The following is a 10,837-nucleotide window of genomic DNA, read 5'->3' as shown; positions in this document are numbered from 1 at the left end:
GAGGGGCACCTGGAAGCGAGAGAGCAGGGGGCAGGAGCTTTGGCACACCAACTGTGGGGCATTGTGCTTCAGAAACTCTGTAAGGGCCTTTCTACATAGATCCGAAGGGAATTGCTTTGGATATATTTTATAGTCTTTCTGTGCAGGTTGCCCAGGCATGATGTGTAAAAGCTGTGTTGATACCCGTTTCTTCTGATTGGTGGTGAAACACGGTGGGTGTGTCAGTACCATGCAGCAGCTGGTGAGGAACGCATTTTCAGATTTACTGCCCAGGTGGTGATGTGTCCCATACAGCACTGGTGCTTTTTCTATGTGGCAAAGCCTTCATTGCACCTTTAGGGTAGTCCCAGCATGGCACAGCTGCCCCAGGGGGGTGAGGATCAGGTAATGAGGTCAGGCCATGTGGACGTGTGGAAGAGATGCCTCACAACCTTTACTAGTGCAGGGCTGGTGCTTGAAATTTATTGAAAAAAAAATCATTCTTGGGAATAGTTTATGGAATATCTATTTCTTTTCTCTCTTTCCCCCCTACTCCCACTTTTATTTATATATTCAATTTGAGATTGTAAAAATCACTCCTCAACTTTGAGAAACTGTTTGGCAATATCTACTAAAGCCAAAGAAACACCTACTCAGGAGAAATGAGGCTTAAGTCCAGCAAGACTTAGGTAAGAAGATTCACAGCAGCTTTGAATGCCCCAAACCAGAAACAACACAAATATCCATCAGTAGAGAATAGAAAAATTAATTGTGATATATTCAGACAAAGGATACTACACTTAAGTGAAAATGAACATATTACTGTGAGAATATGAGAATACAACTTGGGTGAATCTCACAGACATTATGTTGAACAAACAAGTGATACACAAAAGAGCACATACTCTATCATTCCATTTATATTAATTTCCAGAATATAGAATGCTATTCTGTGGATTTAGAAATGAGAATAGAGGTTACCTAGGGTGGGAGGGGGTGGTTGTTTACTGGGAAGGAACACAATTGAACCTTCTGGGGTGCTAGAAATGGGTGGTGGTTACCTATGTAGAAATCTATCAACTTTACATTCAAGATTTGTGCTGTTTACTGTCTGTAACTGCACTGCCTCTAGAATGCTTGAACTGGCTAGTCCCTAGAGATCAGCTGATCAAAACCGGTCACCTTGCAGAGAAGGAATTAGAAAGGGACATGCCAAATCCATACTGGAATTTCTGACCCTCATCCAGGATGCTATTCATTACACCATCCACCTCCTCTCTGGTCCTTTCATTACATTTCGGTGTCAAACATTTTTATTTCTTAGTGTGTTTCTATCTCCTACCGCCTAGCTAGTCACCATGAGTCACTCCTACATGCAGGGCACGGACCCTTTCGAGTCCTGTGCTCAGCTTCCACTGACCCTTCTGAGGCTGCTGAGTCTTTGGCCCTGGGTAGTGGGTACATGTGTGGTGGAAACTAAATTCCAAGCAGGGTTGGACTTAGCCTGATTTTCCTGTTCCCACCACACAGACGCAAGCCATGTCTCCTAGGGTTGTGCACCCACAGGAATGCGGGTGCACAACCTGTTTATGTCTACCTCCACAGCAGTCCACAGGGGCCAGCTGAGGGCCAGTGGGACTTTAGGAGTGGGCAGATGAAAGCTTTGTCTAGTAACCCCCATTCTGTTCAGTTCCCAAGCCACACAGCCCACCCCCTTCTCCCTACCCGACTGAAGTCCTCCTTTCCTATCCCTTTCACATCACCTCTCCCCCTTTCTGCTTGGACCAGATTTCTGCATGGACCAGACCATGCAGGTGCCAGAGAGCAGCCTCTCTGAGCCCTACTTTCTACATTTTCCCTTTGCTGCTGTCAGGCCCATCCTGGGCAGCTTCCCCAGGAAGACTCTGCCCACAGGCTGGTTTTGGGGGGTGCCAGGACTGCTGTCACCCTTGTGTTCATTGGTCCTCCGCTTTCCTTGTAGTCTAGGCTGATGAGAGCAGCATCGCTGTCTGGCACTGCCAGACTGGTCTCTCTGTTGCTATTTGGGAAGGCATTTGTAGTCTGAAATACTTATTTAAAAAGAACACACAGGCTATCCAAAAATGGTGGAGAGGTGGAGGATTTCATCCCCAGAGTCCCAAAGCCCTGTATTCCTCACTGCAGCTAGCTGGAAGATGGCTAAAGGACAGAGGGAATGGTTTCTTTCTAGAGTGGCTGCCCTTTCAGGCTGGGCTTACCAGTGGTTAGCACTTGAACCTCCCTCCCTGAGCCCCAAATCCAGCCTGCAGAGCACTAAGTTGGAAAGGAGCCTGGACTTTAGAGTCCAACAGACCTTGCCTCTAGTTTGGTTTCACCTTACTGTGTCACCTTGAGTGGGTTAGGAATACTGCACAGGCGATGTGTCCTCAGGGTATCACACCTGGAGGCACATGGTGGCAACCTGTCATACATAACCTGCTGAGGTCTCTCCACATTAGAGACACTAGCCCATCCCAGTGTTTTGTTTTCATGCATGTTCTTCAGAAAGTCACATGCAGAGGGGCTTTCCACCTGGGCTGGGCCAGACCACTTAACAGGCGTGTTGCTGGTAAACTGGCAAATTCTGAGAAAATCTACCGGGTGGCTGTGGTAGGTCATGCAAGTCTACTTCTGAGAGTGTGGGAAACACCTCAGGTGCTCTCTCTTTGCATTTCCACAGGCAGGTTTGTAACTTGCAAGGTGTCTTGCAAAGGCAGGTAACTTGGCAAATGTCTGAATGGATGAGTGAACAAATGAGGTCCTAGATGAGGGTGACTGCCCAGAAACCCCACTTCCCCAGTCACACCTGATCTTTGGAAGGCCCCGGTGAGTGTGTGGAGTGGATCTCAAGGGCCTGTGACTGCCAACTCCCAGTACACCACCAAAGACCCCCATCTCTGCTCTCCTGTCAGGGGTCCTGTGGCTTCCTTGGTGGCCATTTCCTGTGGTGGCCAGAGCTGTTCTCCCCTCCCCCTCCCAGGGCCTCAACCAGCAGTACTTCCACTGCCATTTGTGATGTTCTTGCTGATCTGCCTGACAGCAGTGGGGTGAGGCTCCCCACTGGCACCCCAGCTCTGATGAGTTTTTCCAAAGGTGAGCCCAGAGCTCCTTAAGGGCAGGGGCAGCCTCCTCATCACCCTATTTCCAGCGCAGGCACCAAGTAGGTCCTTACCAAATGCTGGCCCTTTTCTGAAATAAATTCCTTGTCCTCAAATGTATCCTGGAACTAGTCCCCTCTGGGCCCAATGAAAGCTTGAACCAGACAATAGCGACGGGCCAGTACCTCAATTCTCAAGAGTTTCTGGTCTATTTGGAGCCTCTACTTCACCCTATCCTGAGGTTAGGGACACTTTTTCCTTTTTAATTAATTAATTTACTTTTTTGAGACAGGGTCTCTCTCTGCTACACAGGCTAGAATGCTCATTGCAGCCTCAAACTCCTGGGCTCAAAGTGATCCTGCCTCAGCCTTACAAATAGCTAGGACTACAGGTGTATAGTTCAATCTACAGGTGCCATAATGCCTGCCCCCCCCCTTTATTTTTTGTAGAGTCAGGGTCTAAGTATGTTGCCCAGGCTGGTCTTGAACTCCTGGCCCCAAGTGATCCTCCCACCTCAGCCTACCAAAGTGCTGAGATTACAGATGTGAGCCACTGCCCGGCCTCCTACCTTTCTTCTTAAAGAAAGTTAATGCCAGCATATGTGAAAAATGGACCATCAACCCCAATGGCTCAAGTCCCAGTCTTCATTTCTCCCAGGGAACTCTGGGTGTCTTTTTGCAAATGAAGAAAGCTGAAAACTTCCAGAATTCCCTTGATGGACAGGACAATTAGGCCCCTTTTCTCCCTCTCCATGTAATTTTTTTTTTTTTTTAACTGTAGGCCAGGTGTGCAGTGGCTCACACCTATAATCCTAGCACTCTTGGAGGCCGGGGCGGGAGGATTGCTTGAGGCCAAGAGTTTGAAGCCAGGAGTTCGAGACCAGGCTGAGCAACAAGTGAGATCCCATCTCTACAAAAAATAGAAAAAAATTAGCTGGGCATGGTGGCGCATGCCTGTAGTCCCAGCTACTCGGGAGGCTGAGGCAGGAGGATTGATTGAGCCCAGGAGTTTGAGGTTGCTGTGAGTTGTCCAGGGTGACAGAGCGAGACCCTGTTTGTAGTTTTTTATCCCTATCACCAAGGAATACATACCCAATACGGAAAATCGAGAAAAAGCAGGTATGCAAAGAGAATAAAGTGTCTCGCTGTAATGTCATCCTCCAGAGACAATCTGCTGGGGTTTCGGTGCGCAGCCTTCCCGGCCTACATTTGGGTTTGAATGGGAGCGTGGGTTCCCCACACGCCCGCGCCGCGCCCCCGTAAAGGCCAATCTCACCATCCCGAGTCTCCCTGGCAGGTCCTCAAATGGCCGAGACCCAGCGGGTGCAAACCGCTCACGCCTGCCAGGGAAACTAACTGCGGTGCAGACCCCCGCTGGGAACGGGCAGGGGCGGGGCGGGCACATCTGCGCATGCGTGCGCGGTGGCGGGGGAGGCAGGCGCGGCCGCCAGGTGGCAGGCGTGCGCCGCGCCCGCGGGGTCCGGCAGCGGCGAGGAAAGCCGAAGCCGCTGAGCGCCCAGTGGGAGGCAGCCCTGACGTGATCTCATTCCACCTCCCGCCACTCTGAAGGTTGGCGTGATGTTCCTAATTTGCAGATGCGGAAAGCGAGGCTCAGGGAGCTAGGCAGTTGCCCAGGGGGACTCAGGCATTGGCGACTGGGAGACAAAACCCAGGTGCCCGTACTCGAGGGCCTCCCGCCGTCCCGTGCGGGAGCGCGTGGCCCGCGGCGTGTGGGGAGCGGGGCGGCTGCCCTCGCCCGTTCCTCGTCAGGCCCGTGACGGTTTCCCCCTGCTGCACCCTCGGTCATGAGTCCAGGTACGCACACAGCCCCTGCCGCGTCCCTGCAAGTGCCGAGGACGGGGCCGCCCTCCCCTGCGTCTTCCGCAGGCGGCTGGAGGCGGCCTGTTGGGACGAGCGTGGGGGCGGAGGGCGGGGGGAGCGGCGTGCTCCAGCAAGCAGGGGCCTGTTTGCTGACTCCTTTGACCCTGCCTGTCCCCGCGGAGGCCCCAGCAAACCCAGCAAGGTCATCTAGGGCGAAATTCCAGCCTGAGCCCTGAGCAGTGACTTCAGTTTTCCCGATAAGGCTGGAGAAGGGACACAGAGTGTCCTCCCCCACACCCCCACTCTGTCAGCACCTCCACGCTTGTGAAGCCTCTGCTACAGACAGCCTGACTGGGAGAGGAGACAAAGATAGACTCGGACAGATAAGGGCAGAGACAGCCAGGGAGAGACAGGGGCAAGGAACACAGAGGTGAAGATGGGGCAGAGGCCGATGGGGAGGGACGTGGGAGGCCCGCAGTGGATTGAAAATGTCCCCGGAGTGTGCTTGGTAAGGCTGCGACTGCGATTCAGAGGTTCAGAAGTTGGAGAAAAGCAATCACGAAGGCTGGGACAGAATAGTTTTTGGTGTGGTAGAAAAATGGGTTGGGCTGGCAGCTTGAAGGTCACAGCTCTCTGTACCTCTGGGCCTGGTTCCTGATGTGTGTGCACCTGGGGCTGGTGGTGAGGGGTGATGGTGGAGCGGACGTGAACCTCCAGGAGGCAGGACTGGAGAGGTTGAGGGAGGCAAGGTGGGACCTCTGTACTTGTGGTGGAGGGGTAGGCAAGGGACCTAGGGGCAGATGAAGCTGGGCCTAGACTGCTGGGTGTCTCCTGCTTACTGAAGGTTCCCCAGCAGGACTTCTTCCGTGCACACTCTGTGATAGATGTTTGCACCCAGCACTGGCTATTTGGCTTGGCAAGTAGGCAAGGCTGTAAAGTCACAGCTGGCTTGTGGGCTCCCAGTCACCATGTGCAGCTGAGTCACAGCCACTTCCCCCACCCCCTGGAGAGCAAGAGCCTGTGCTCGTGCCTGCACTCAGACACAAGTCCGCACAGGTACCCCCAGATGCCACATGCCACTGAGTCATAGCTACCTCCTCAGAGAGCACGTGCCTGCACACATGTGCACAGAGGTACCCACAGATGCCATAGACACCTGATTGTGAGTCATCATCATTGAATCCAGAGGGAGGACACCTAGAGTATGTTCTGCCATCCCTGCCTAGACACAGTTACCCATATATGTGCATATGCATATATGTTCCTATCATGCATCCTGTTGTACCTGCCACATCATACTAGTGGATCAATAAATATTTGTGTAATGAATAAATGAGTGAACAAATGAACGAACAAACAAGTGAAATCGTGAGTGACAACCACACTGCTTGGATACTCAGGATTGGTTGGGGTGGGTCCTGAGCTCTGTGTCTATAGGGAGTTGTCTTGCTCCAAATATAGCCTCTGTGGGCGGGCAGGGAGCCAGGGCTGCCTCCCAGCCCGTGACTTCACTGGGCCTGAGGCCCAGCCTCTGAGGACTTGAAGGAAATTAATAGAGATGAGGCCCCAGCTTTCATAGCCAGGGCTGAGCCGTGAGGCTGGAGCTGGTGGGGGAAATACCATTTATTCAGGGCCTTGAGCTGTAGGACAGAGGGCTCTGCAGGTGGGCCCAGAGAGGACTGGTTCTGGGTTGGGCTTACTAGGAACTCTCTGTCCCCACGGCTTGGGCCGAATGTACCGGAGGAATGGCTCCACTTGAGAGCTGGGGCAAACTGCCTGGGCTGGCCTGGTGGTTGCATAACCGAGGGCCTCTACCAGACAGTTCCTTGTCTGGGCAGGGCCTGCCCTTTTAGACTGGCCTTGCTCCCAGGACTGCTCCCCTTTCTCTCTCTCTCTCTCGAATCTTCTTTTCTCAAGCCCCATGCCTCTGCCCTAACTCATCATCTACAATATTGCAATATTACCCCAACTGGTCTTCCTGCCTTTAGAACTCCCTGCTCTAATCTATCTTGTTCACAGAGCTCCCCACTGTTTAGCAACAAAGTTGGATTGCCTCAGCCTGGTCCTGAGACCCTTTATGACCTGGCTCCACTCTAGCTGGATGTTTTGAGAGGGTGACACCTAGATGGATAGTTGTTTGGTTATATGGGTTGATAGGTGAGCTCTAGGATGATGGATGCTTCTAGGGATGAATGGACTAGTGGAATGTTTGATCTACAGACAGATGAGTAGATGTATAGATGATTGGGAGGGTATGTAGAAACTATTCAAGTCAAGACTATTTTTGTTGCAAGGAACAAAGAAACCAAAAGTTTTCAAGAAAGAGGAGAATGATTTTGAGAATATCATGGACAACAGAGAGCACTGACATTCAGGCCTCATAAAGATGGACCTGGAAAGTCAGGAATGGCAGCTCTTCTGTCCATCATTTGAGGACTTTGTGGTCTTCCAATTCACTGCTCTTCCCTGTGTGCTTATTCCTCTCTAGCTAGCTCCTTCTGCTTGGATTTCTTCTTCATAGCCCATTAGCCATTCTCTGAGCCACTCTTACTCATTCCTTCCACAAGTTTTTACCAAGTGCTGATTTATTTGCCTATTTGTACCTCAACAACACTCCTATGTGCTGAAAAATATACAGCGAACAAAAAGTTCCTGCCTCTACGAAGCATGCTTTCCAATGGAGAGAAACAGATAATAGGCAGTTATTTATGAGGTGATGATAAATGCTATGGAAAAAATAATGCAAGGTAAGGAGTGTGGGAGGTGCTTAGGGAGAGGTGGGTTGCTGCTGGATATGGAGGCTCAGAGAGGGTTCCCTGATACAGTAATATTTGAGCAGAGATCCAAAGAAAGTGAGGGAATGAGCTGTGAAGATATCTGGGGGAAGAACGTTCTAGGAAGAGGGTACGGCAAATGCAGTGGTCCTGAGGTAGGAACTCTTGGCATGTTTGAGGAATGTCAGTGAGGCCAGTGTGGCTGATGTAGTATGAACAATGGGGGGCAGTATTGGAGGCGAGGGCAGAATGATGGCAGAGGACAGATCATGAAGAGTTTTGCAAGCTGTTGTGAGGACTTAGACTTTTACTCCAAGAAACGGGAAGGCATTGGATGATATTCAACAGAGAAGTGACATGATCTTACATTTTCAAAAGGACCACCCTGGCTGCTCTGTTGAGCGTATGCTGGAGAGAGCAAGGCTGGCTGCAAGCAGGGAGACCAGTTGGGAGGCTACTGCAGAAATCCAGGTGAGAGATGGTGGCTGCTTGGACCAGGCTTGGCAGTGGTGAGGGTGGTGATAAATGGTCCCAGTTAGGATAAATTTTGAAGTTAGAGTTATCGGTATTTGCCGATAGATGGGATATGGGTATAAGAAAAAGGAAATTCAATAAAGGACAACTGTAAGATTTTTGGCCAGTGCCTCTGCTAAGACAGGGGTCCTGTTTCTGAAGAAGAGGGCGTTTTCTTTTGGGGGAGGAAAGGGTCCAGGGACAGGAATTTAATTTTAGTCATTTTTAGATTGTGATGCCTATTGATATTCAAGTGGATATATGTATAAGTCTGGGTTTCAGGAAAGAGGTCTGAGCTGGAGTTATAAGTTAGGACTTATCACCCTCTAGGTGGTGTTTTTAAAGCCATGAGATTGAATGAGATCACCTAAGGAGAAAGAGTAAATAGAGAAGAAAACAGGTGTGAAGAATGACACCTGGGCCCATTCCAATGTTAGAGGTTTGGGAGAAGAATAACCACCAAAACTTAGAAGGAATGGCCAGTGAGGTTGGAGTAAAGCCGGGAGATAGTATAGTGAAGAAAATGTTTGAAGCAAGAGGGCCTGATTATTGTCAAAGCTGCTGATAGGTCAGGTAAGATGAGGACGGAGTGAATGGCTCAATAGAAGACAGTAGCAGTCTCTTAGTTCATACTCTCTTGACCAGCTTTTGCATGGTTTTTCCCTTAGGTAAGGGGGTCCTGCTTAGATCAGCTGTGGACAAGGAGGATGTGTGATATAGGGTGGCCATCTAGCGCCACCCTCCAGCAGAGGCAGCTTGACATTTGTCTTGGATAAGGAGGGCCTCATGCAGGGATGTAGGGGCACACTCAGCAGCACAGACATCTTCTGAGCTATAGGGTCACTCCCAGTCTCACTCTTTCAAGGCAGAGATATACAGTAGGCTTAATGGAAAACTGGAACATAGTTTAGCATTGTTCAGGATAGAACTGGAGCTTGAAGTGACCTGACTTCTCAGTAATATCTAACATTCATACTCTCCAAGGAGGAGAATGAAGAGAATGTGTATGATTGGCTAAATCTGTTATCCTATACAGACAACGTATTTGGGCAGAGTTTTATGGTAAGCTATTGAAGTTATACATGTATGCATGTGTGTGATAGGTCTGTATCTATATAATATGTCTTTATATGTAATACACACATGAGCTACTATATATAGACACATTATATATGTAATATGTATATAAAATTATACACACATATACACATACACACACACAGTTGCCTTTAGTTGAGGAATCCCAAGAACCAGCCCCTAGTCTAATCAGGGCTTCCCAGAGAAGAACTGGTTTCACTTAGTACACATGATGTGACCCTGAAGCATTATGCAGAAAGAAATGTTCGTGTGCATTTTCCTCAGGGGAGGCGGGTGTGGTGAGTACTAGAGCTTAAATATTCTTTTCCAGCATAAATGGGTTGTGAAGATAGTGAATAGATGACTAGATATGTGTGTAACATGAATCAAGCAACACGTAGGCTGGTGAGCCCCCAGATCAGACTGGATGGACAGGTGCAGTGTTGACATGGAGGGTCGACAGCTAGCCTGCTACGGGCTGGGAGGTGGGCCCTCACCAGACACAGATCGAGATGCTGGCACCTTGATCTTGGATTTCCATTTCTGTTGTTTATAGGCCACTGAATCTGTGGTGTTCTGTTATAGCAGCCCAAACTGACTAAGACAGATGGTTAAGTTGGCTTGAGAAATGGTTAAATGGGATTGAGAAATGGGTGGTTAACATGTGTGTGTTTTAGGTTAATGGATGGACAGTGAATGGAGAAATGGATGGCTTGATACCTTATGGAGGTGGTGACTCAGAATCATCTGGAAGGTTTGTTAAACACAGGGTACTAGACCCTACCCCCAGAGTTTTTTATTTAGTAGATCTGTGGTGTGTCCTGAGAGTTTGCATTTCTAGTAAGTTTCCAGGTAATGCTGATGCTCCTGGTCTAGGGACCATCCTCTGAGATACTGCCCTGTGCTATGCTTGGGACTGTCCCATACCAGCAGAGCCAAGGTGGTATTGCCAGGCTGGAATGGAGGGATCTGAGGACTCTGGACTCAGGGCAGCATCCGGCAGGTCTCCAGGCATCCTGTTACTGGCAATGGCCTAATGTCCATAATAGGCCTAGGGGCCCATGGCTCTTCTCCCAGGGATGTAGCACCCTGAGTTAGGACATCATGACCCACCAATGTCTGGCTATCTCCAACCCCTGCACTCCTCAGCTGGGGTTGAATAGAGTCCATAAGGTGCATGTGTTAAACGGCAGCCAAGGCACTGGCCTTGGCTGTGGGGCATGTAGAGCACCCAGAGGCAGTGCCACAGCTAGCCCAGGGCCCAGGAGCCGGCCTTGCGGGGTTGGAGACGTTCCCTCTGAGCCCCTCCTGTCTGTGCCCAGGCAAACTGCTCTCTGAATTGCTGGAAGCCACTCTTACCTCCTTAACATCAGCATCCCCAGAGAAGTTTTTCTCCTCAGGCCAGAGCAGAATGGGGTGACTCGTGCTCCCCTCTCCTCCCTGTGGGGCGGCAGTGAAAACTCCACGTGGGCTGTGCGTTCCCTCCAGCTTACCCACTGCCCTGCTAAGAGGCCCTGGCAAGCCCTCCTGCTTTCTCAAAAAACATTTTTCTGTGTGC

At 50.2% G+C, this 10,837-nt stretch overlaps 1 long non-coding RNA gene across 3 annotated transcripts in view; it reads left to right on the top strand.

The window, feature by feature from the left end:
• The first annotated feature begins 4,601 nt into the window (after positions 1 to 4,601).
• Positions 4,602 to 10,837, top strand: part of LOC142870605 (uncharacterized) — a 45,082-nt gene continuing 38,846 nt past the window's right edge. For 2 of the 3 annotated variants that reach the window (XR_012918965.1, XR_012918964.1), the window contains exon 1: positions 4,602 to 4,909. This is a non-coding gene — a long non-coding RNA (uncharacterized LOC142870605). Of the gene's footprint in view, positions 4,910 to 4,966; positions 10,034 to 10,837 lie in introns of those variants that run through there. The other variant, XR_012918966.1, reaches the window with a different exon arrangement.

Source organism: Microcebus murinus, chromosome 4 (assembly GCF_040939455.1).
Source record: "Microcebus murinus isolate Inina chromosome 4, M.murinus_Inina_mat1.0, whole genome shotgun sequence".
Taxonomy (NCBI): domain Eukaryota; kingdom Metazoa; phylum Chordata; class Mammalia; order Primates; family Cheirogaleidae; genus Microcebus; species Microcebus murinus.
The sequence above is the reverse complement of the archived record's forward strand: the minus strand, read 5'-3'. Positions and strand labels throughout refer to the sequence as shown.